The 9285-nt window shown below is 43.4% G+C and overlaps 1 pseudogene; it reads left to right on the forward strand.

Moving 5' to 3' along the window:
• Positions 1 to 4358: 4358 nt before the first annotated feature.
• On the forward strand, positions 4359 to 5609 carry LOC126507960 (60S ribosomal protein L3-like; annotated as a pseudogene).
• Positions 5610 to 9285: the final 3676 nt, after the last annotated feature.

Below are 9285 nucleotides of genomic sequence, written 5' to 3' on the forward strand. Positions count from 1 at the left end.
TGATTCTGAAATAAAATAAAGAGATTTGCTTTTACAGCCCAGTCAGTACAGTGCTTGCTATGTGAGCATAAGAACCTTAGCTTGATCCCCAGAAACCATGTTAAAAAAAAAAAAAACAACTGGCTTTGGAAGTATGTGCTTGTAATCCTTGCACTGCACTAGTAGAGTCAGGTGGGTCCCTGAGGCATACTAGCTGGTGTGTGTGCACACACACACCCTAAATACCAAGGTGGATGGTACCTAAGAAATGACATTCAAGATTGAACTCTGACATTCATATGTATACAATTCACTCCCTCCCCAACACACACACACACACACACACACACACACACACGCTTGTGTGCACATGAAAGAAAATGCACACATGCAATTTTTTAAAAGTAAAACAGTACTTTAGTGTGCCAGTCACACTCGCTACATTACATGCCTTGCATGCGCTCAGCAGCCCATGTGACTTGTGGTTTTCTCGTGGAATAGTGCAGATAGAGGACATTTGCTTTGTCACAGAGACGCCTACTGAACAAGCTTTGCACTTTTATGAGAAGGAACCAAACAGGCATTCAAATGTATTTTATGATCTCAAAAAGCAACTGATATGACACCCAGTTGTCAAAATTCTAGGCAACCAATAAGAAATCTTGTACAATCATGTGTTTAACTCTGCATTTTTTTCATCTTATTTTATACTTCAGGAAACACCATGTGGTTTCAAGCTTGTCCCACCATTTCCCAAATTTAGTCAGTGGTTTAGGTAGAATTAAAACTGACATTCCAGACCACTTAATCTGTGGAAAATCCAGGGGCCAGACAAGAAGTGGCTAAGTACTGCATGTGACGTGAGCCTTCCAATGCCCTCTGGAGAGCCCACCAGAGTTTCTTGTGACCTGCGTTATATAGAATGAAGTGCAAGTCTGATTATTTTGTCTTCTTTGTAAATCATCCTTGAAAGGGAGGGCTTATTTGCTTCAGTGCTAGCAGCAGATTTGTGGTGACTACAGCGTGCATCCAGTTACAAAGTGTGGGAACTTAGAAATGGAGAGACAACTTTACATTTTTAACGAGTGAGTGCAGAAATCCTATTGACAAACTTGTGTGATGGGAAATGAAACCTGAGTGTATAAGCAGATGCCTTCATGGAAAAATCACATACCCTCGTCTATTTTTCATTTGGAGGTTTATGCTTGTATATAAAACTCAGCAACTGAACTTTGGCCAGAAATCCATAGAATTTCTGAGGTTATAGGCTAGCTGAAGTTATGGCCAGAAATCCATAGGAAAAGAGTTGTAAATACCAATTGGCAAGCAAATAGGCTGATTCCTCCCCTAACGACCTACTACAAATTCCTGGGGGAAACTTTACTCTTTGCAAAAGAATAAGCCCTAGTATTTCAAGGACTGACGAATCTGTCTTTACTGATTCTAATACTTAGGATTCAAAGTCTCTCACTCACCCCTGTTAGAGAAGAGACATTTGATATCACGTAAGAAAATGAAGTCTTGGTCTTTGTCCATTTCCGTTCCTTGAGGGTAAGGACTCACCCAGTATTCACCTCCTCTATCTGTGAACGCACATTCAGGGTTAGCGTATTTCATTTACCTTTGTGCAAAAGCCACGGTATCAGAGAAGCCCCTGAGACCGTCTCCATTTTGACAAAAATAATAGATAACAATGGCACTTTTGAAGACAGTGGAAGATTAAAAATGTAAGCGGTGCCGGGATGGTAATCTTCATTACATCCCCAATTACCGCACCAGTCTGGTTCCTGCGAAAACTTATGGTGCATGACAGGACGACAGTCGGCTAATGAAAACTTAACTAGTCACAGCTGGCGTGCCAAATGCGGCCTCCTTGTTAGTGCAGAATGGCACTCTCCTGAGCGAGTGTGATGCCACCGAGCTGACGGACACATTGTTTCCAGGAGCCACCAGAAATGCGCATCGGGCGTTCACACTCACCTGGACTGGGCGATGGTGTTCATCAAACAGTCGGCCCCAGCCTGTGAGAATCCTCTCTGTATCACAGCACTGCTAATTAGATATGACTGAGAACAAAGGCAGCCCACGCCTGCCTTCACGAGACACTTACGTCCCAGGTGAAACAAGACAAGCCGTACACAGTTTCAGGACCCTGTTATGTTTGTGATTTTGCAAAATAGATCTCAGCGTTGGAAGGCATGCTGTAACATCTTCACCCAAGATTACATTTTAACGTTAGAAAGAGATGCTTTCCTTCATATGTTTATTGCACATGGGAGTACCACTGGGACCTATTTATGGATAATGAAGAAGACTGCTTTTGTAAAGTGAACCTATGAACAAGAGTGTGTGTTTTAGCAATTCAGGCTGTTTAGCAAGCAGCACTACCGTTTGGGCTACCGAGCCTGCAGAATCAATGGTGTTGAAGCTATCTAGAAGAGAGTACTACTTGGGACTCTTTCTGAAAAGCTTCAATAAAAGAATTGTACCCAGGAGTCCTGAAACAAGACCATGCTGCCTAGCAGAGAACACTAGATACTATTTTAAAACACAGGCGCATGCTGTTGGACTGTGGGAGAATTTGAGCATCTATTAACATAATATCAAGTGACCAGTCCGTCATACCTTGCCAGTCTGAGCTGGATGCCACCATAGTAAGTAGTAAATTTAGGTCCAGCAGCAAATCCATTACAAAGTGGAAATAAATCCATCATGGGCCTCGGGCAAATGTCAGGTGAGTACCACCTATTCTCATTTCACCTGCCAAGGTTTCATTAGTACCCCTCCCTTGGCTCTCAGAGAAGGATCTGGAGGAGACAGATGCCTGAGCTTGATTCATGATTAGTCAGCCTGATACTTATGGGGAAGCAGGGAAAGGACTGCTTGCCGCTCTGCTAGTCACGTGACAAAGGGAAACTGAACGGCAAGCGGACTTTCCTTCAGGCAGTAATCTATTTTCGTCGTTTTGTTGGAATGGGTAGTAGTAGATAGAGGTAGATATTTTGAGAACTGTATGCAATGATGAATAACTTAGCCAACTGGAAATACATAAGCTAATAGACAGTAACGAAGGATTTAGTTGGTTGTTGAGAAACATGGAATGAGCGATACTGAAAGACCAGGGATAAACAGGTCTATATTTGGGTAGCTCCTAACAGCCAACATAAAACGTACATAACTCTGTGCCATGTGATGCTGCTAATACACTAAAGAACTATGTGGACATGATCTCAACCTGCCTCTAGCCTCAGACACTTCAGGCTTATGCAATGAATAGGACTTTGAATGATGGAGACACGGTAGGAAAGAAGAGGGCTTTGGATGAGCCCAAAAACATGGGTTCTCTCTCATTCATAAAAGCTGACCAAGCTGCTGGTGTTACTGATACCAAGCCTATTGGTACCCAAACCAGTGCTGCATCTCTACCAAGAACTATTTCTCAAGAAGACCAAGCTTCTCTTTCTACACTAAAGGGAAAAGTAATTCATTCTGACAAGACTGTCTCATACTACATAAAGGACTGAGATTCTGAGCCTTGGAGAGCATCACTGAGGGCTCACAAAGTATCTACTGCCATGGGCTCTCACAATCAGCTCACCTGAACAAAGGAATCAATGTTATGGCAGAAGACATGGAATGATGATCTCATGACCATGGAACCTATTAGGCCTGCCACACAACACACCATCCCCAAACTGATGTCTGATAAACAACGGAATGGAATTTCTTCTTGCCAACTTGAAAGGACACCCACAAGGTGAGGCTGCTATCCTACAGGGCGTAGTGTGCACATTAACTACAGGTGTAGGAGAACAAGTAGATACAGTGGTTTCAAGGGTCTCAGACTTCTCACTGGTAAATGAAATGATAAACCACTTAGATGAGCGTGGATGCCCCAGGAGAGTTTTGAAATGTTTTAAGTCTTGGAGAGAAGCTGTCCCTGGGAGAAGGGACCTTAATATGAGACTTGTATGACCTTGAGCCCTATGGGAGTTAGATGGCAATGAAGTTGCTGAGGTCCTACTCAAGTCCACTGTAAAGGGAGATCTACTTAACTTCCAGGGACTGTGCATGTTAGACAGCCACCTTCTCCTCTGGAGTCTTGTCCTCAGCTGATGGAAGCCTTCTTTCCTGGGAGGTGGTTCTTTTTCTCTGGAAACTGACGCAGGGTAAAGAATGGTGGTTTTCTTGCCTGGAGATGGGAAAAACTGTGGCTGGGTGTTTACTATCATGTTTCCCATGGGCTGGGTAAAAACCAGTATCAAGTCTCACTAAGGTCTTTGTTTACGTTCCCCCCACCCTTGCCTTTTACCATTGGAAATAGTATATGCTATAATAATTTGTCAATAGCTGAAACAAAAAGGAGAGATAAAAGAGTTGCTGTAGCTCTATCGGCGGCGGCCTGTGACGAGAGATGTCTCACAGGAAGTTCTCTGCTCCCAGGCATGGGTCCTTGGGCTTCTTGCCGCGGAAGCGCAGCAGCAGACATCGTGGGAAAGTGAAGAGCTTCCCCAAGGATGACCCTTCCAAGCCTGTTCACCTCACAGCCTTTCTAGGCTACAAGGCTGGCATGACCCACATTGTCCGGGAGGTTGACAGACCAGGATCCAAGGTAAACAAGAAAGAAGTCGTGGAGGCTGTAACCATTGTGGAAACACCACCTATGGTAGTTGTGGGCATCGTGGGATATGTCGAAACCCCACGAGGTCTCCGCACCTTCAAGACAGTATTTGCTGAGCACATCAGTGATGAGTGTAAAAGGCGGTTCTACAAGAACTGACACAAATCTAAGAAGAAGGCCTTCACCAAATAGTGTAAGAAATGGCAGGATGACATGGGCAAGAAACAGCTGGAGAAGGACTTTAACAGCATGAAGAAGTACTGCCAGGTCATCCGCATAATTGCCCACACTCAGATGCGTCTGCTTCCTCTGCGCCAGAAGAAGGCACACTTGATGGAGATCCAGCTAAATGGGGGCACTGTGGCTGAGAAGCTGGACTGGGCCCGAGAGAGGCTGGAGCAGCAGGTTCCTGTGAACCAGGTGTTTGGGCAGGATGAGATGATTGATGTCATTGGAGTGACAAAAGGCAAAGGCTACAAAGGGGTGACCAGTCGTTGGCATACAAAGAAACTGCCCCGCAAGACCCATCGAGGGTTGCGCAAGGTTGCCTGTATTGGTGCTTGGCCGAGTGGCCTTCTCTGTGGCTCGGGCTGGGCAGAAAGGCTACCATCATCGGACAGAAATCAACAAGAAGATTTACAAGATTGGTCAGGGCTACCTTATCAAAGATGGCAAGCTGATCAAGAACAATGCATCTACCGACTATGACCTTTCTGACAAGAGCATCAACCCACTGGGTGGCTTTGTCCATTATGGTGAGGTAACCAATGACTTCATCATGCTCAAAGGCTGTGTGGTGGGAACCAAGAAGCGAGTGCTCACACTCCGCAAGTCCTTGCTGGTGCAGACCAAACGGCGGGCTCTGGAGAAGATTGACCTGAAATTCATTGACACCACCTCCAAGTTTGGCCATGGTCGTTTCCAGACCATGGAGAAGAAAGCATTCATGGGACCACTCAAGAAAGACCGCATTGCCAAGGAAGAAGGTGCTTAATGCCAGAATTTGCTTGACTGGTGTGGTTGGTCTCAATAAAAACTTTTTCAGTGAAAAACAAAACAAAACAAAACAAAACAAAACAAAAAAGAGTTGCTGTATATATTCCCGTTATCCTTCCCTTGCACCATGTTTTCAAAAAGTCCTTGCACAGGAATCATCCCAAGTTCTGTTTCTAGGGAACCTGTACTAGGTCGAGGCATGAAGCGAATTTCCAAGAATCTCGATGGGTACAAATCCCGAACACAACTATTTATAGTCAAATGGATTTCTCAGTAAAGGAAGATACATGCCCACACGTATATTGTATATTTCAATGAGTAAGCCAACTCCAACCATCCATCCTCACTAATGGGCTGGGAATCCTTTCAATAACCAGGAAAAAGAAAGCTTCAAATCCTGCCTGGTAGACATGCCTGCTTCCGTGGCTTGTGGGTACATGCATCTCCTTGGAAAGGCATGTGGCTGTACGCTTCTGTGGGAGTGCCTGGGATGAATGCATGACTCAGTCACATGCCTTGGAAAAGAACCAGTAGACATACAGGCTGTTGCGTAGATCACAGGTGAAGCCCTTTGGAATTAAAAAGTGTACTTTAGGAAGATTTTGATCTTAGACAAGAAGCAGGACCTTTATGCTAGGCTTGGATCTAATTCCTTGGACTTGACGATTAGTTGATTTTTACTGTTAGAAATATTATATTGGGATGATAATTTACAAATAGCTGAACGAGAGAAAGGAGAGATAAGATCATTTTCCCCGTAGACAGAGATATGTGTGCACTCCGCAGATGAGAAAATGTGCGCGGTGCCTTACTCTGCAGCAAGAATAAACTTTTAGATCAGAGGATCTGGGCCACAGAACACACCAATGTAAAAATCCACTTTATTTGTCTGCTAGAAGCTTCCCTGGAGCCACATGTGTAGTTATTGAAATATTTGATAAATGTCAGGGTGACTTTGGCCCAACATTTTAGTACATTTGGTTTAGTTTCATTACCGATTTAATTTTGAAGTTGGCCTTGTCAGTGACCTCTCATATGCTAATAATATCAAAAGAAAACTTAGAAAATTGATATTATCTAATAATAAATAAAAGTTTGCTCGGGCAGTTTTTCATGAAAGCAGGGATATTTTAAATCCCTTGAAGGGATTAACCAACAAGTGATTTTGGTTGAGAACAGAAGACAAGAATGTCCAGAAGGGGCTGATTTGGAACATACATAAAACTTCACAGGAGCAAGGGGAGGGAGCTACAATCATATCTGGCTGTTTGTTCTGGACAAGTGAAAAACTGAAAGACAAATAAGGAGCTGTAGGTTGCATTTTTTTTTAAAAACAGATTCCCCCTCCTAAGTACCCTTGGGATTTGTTTCAGGCCTTTGGAACTTAGTGCCTAGCAGCAGCCCCAACCCTACTGGGCTCGGCTGTATGTAATTGCCTGGAGATTTCTCCCTGTGTGAGGGGCACTCTCTGACCTGATTTTGGAAGATTGTTGCTGCAGGCTTTCCCTTTGGCTCATGGGGCTATTTGCTTCACGTAGGTCCTGTTCTCAGAGTCATGCAGCATGAGCTGGAGGTTTGGAACCTGGTCAGGGACTGATCCAGGCGAGCGATAAGCGGACATCAAAAGACTTGGCACTCAGGTCTATGGAAGCACCTATGAGGACGGAGACTTCTCCAAACCCCGTGTGCTCTCAAGTGCCAAATCTGGACTGGAAATCTTACAATGAGATGATTTCCCATGAAGTGTCTGGTACTGTACTTTATGTTTCCCACCAGGTCATAAATGCCAAGACAATGGATTTGGAAAAAAAAACACCCCACATTTTAGGATTGCTAGTTCTAATCATGGCCTAGTCTCAAAGACAAAACTCCAAAAGGCTAAGCACTGACAGAAGAGAAGGTATTTGATTATATTAGAGGAGCCCAGAATGCTTCAGGGCATTCTGGTCCAGGAGATGCTGAGGTGTTCCAATTTAGAGTTCTCTAGTTCCTCTACCAATTGAAATGATGGTTCTAAAGGATATGGCTAACATTTCTCTACTAGAGTTTTCCATCTGTTGAGAAGTAAGTCTCCACTTGACAAGGTTAGAAACCGGACACTAGAATCTCAACTGTTCTAGACCACATTCTGCAACCTTAGTTTAATATAAACCCATAACTGAAGATGTCATTTTCTTCAGAATAAGAGGAAATCACTGTCTGCAGTGTGGAACTTTGCTGTAGTGATGATGATGATGGTGATGATGATGATGATGATGATGATGATGATGATGGTAAAGAAACCAAGGCAAGCTGGTGGAACAGTTTGCTGAGAAGGTAGAGGTAGATAGGTTGGGAATGGAGAGCCTATCCTGGTGGGGAGGGTGCCTGTGTGTGTGTAGCACATCTATACTGATATACTGATTATCACCCTCTGGATTCCTAGAAAAATAATAGATTTAGTTCTCTAGAGACCAGCACCTGTTGGGATCGCCTTTACTACTTTAACTCATCTAAGAATCTTTAAAGAAACAACTCTCTAAAGAAAAGATTTATACTTGTAAAGAGAGAAAATCCCCTCTAATTGAGTTCACCCTTTGTGTCTCTTTTCTGTTGCACCGATAAACTGTCATGACCCCAAACGACTCATGCAAGAGAGAATTTCTTCTGATGTACAGTTTCAGAGGACTAAGAGTCCATCACACTTGGGAAGCATGCCAACCAGAGGTAGGCGTGGCAGCAGGAGCAGGCAGCCAAGGGATCACATCTTTGATCTCAACCATGAAGGAGAGTGAACTGGAAGTGGGGTGAGGCTATGGACTCTCAAATCCTACCCTTACTGATGTACCTTCATCAACTAGACTTTATCTCCCAAATCTCCCCAAACAATGCCACCAGTGGGGGACCAAGTGTCCCAATATGTGAACCTATAGGGCACATTTCTCATTTAAACAACCACATCCTTCATTTTATCTAACATGAATCAAGCAGATAGCTTTCTAATGAGGGCACACTCTTCTTTTCCACTAGACAAGCCCCACCTTTTTTTTCCCTATAGAATACTGTAAAGACTGAGGGGCTAATCATTATCTCAGTCCTTCGGCATTTATTTAATGAAGGTTTATTCTCAGGTACTATGATTCTCTGGAGTCACAAATATGAACAGGAAGGAGACGGATGCCCTCAAATGAGTGCAGGATTCCTGGATATGAATACGGCAATCCCATAAAATGCCCCACTTAAAATATCAGGCATTGCTAATGACTTAATTCTCAGGTGCCATTGTCTAAAAATTCTTAAAATATTTGAGTCAGGGACCTGCATTTTCATTCGTGCTGGGCCTCATAGATCATGTAGCTGACCTTGTTAGCACAGCTTATAGGAGGACAAAAGAAGCCTGCATCACTAAGTAACTAAGCACAGGAATATTTCAAATATTGTGTTTATATAAAAGGAAGAAATGAATTCCAGAAGGACATGTGTCTACATGCATTCGCTAGATGCCAAACGCTTTAATATAAGATGTGCAATTTTAGCGATAATTTCATAGAAATTTGCACCTTATAACTGTTAAAATTTTGCCCAGACAGTGAAAAACTGTGTTAATTTGTGCTGATTAGTCTAGCCAAGCCCACTGCACAAAGAGCCAGAGCTTATGATTTGGAACTTTTATTTCCAAGTCATCTTAGAATATTCTCACTTCCCACAGC

The sequence above is a fragment of the Alexandromys fortis genome, unplaced genomic scaffold, assembly GCF_014885135.2.
Source record: "Alexandromys fortis isolate MF-2015 unplaced genomic scaffold, M_Fortis_MF-2015_v1.1 scaffold_73, whole genome shotgun sequence".
Taxonomy (NCBI): domain Eukaryota; kingdom Metazoa; phylum Chordata; class Mammalia; order Rodentia; family Cricetidae; genus Alexandromys; species Alexandromys fortis.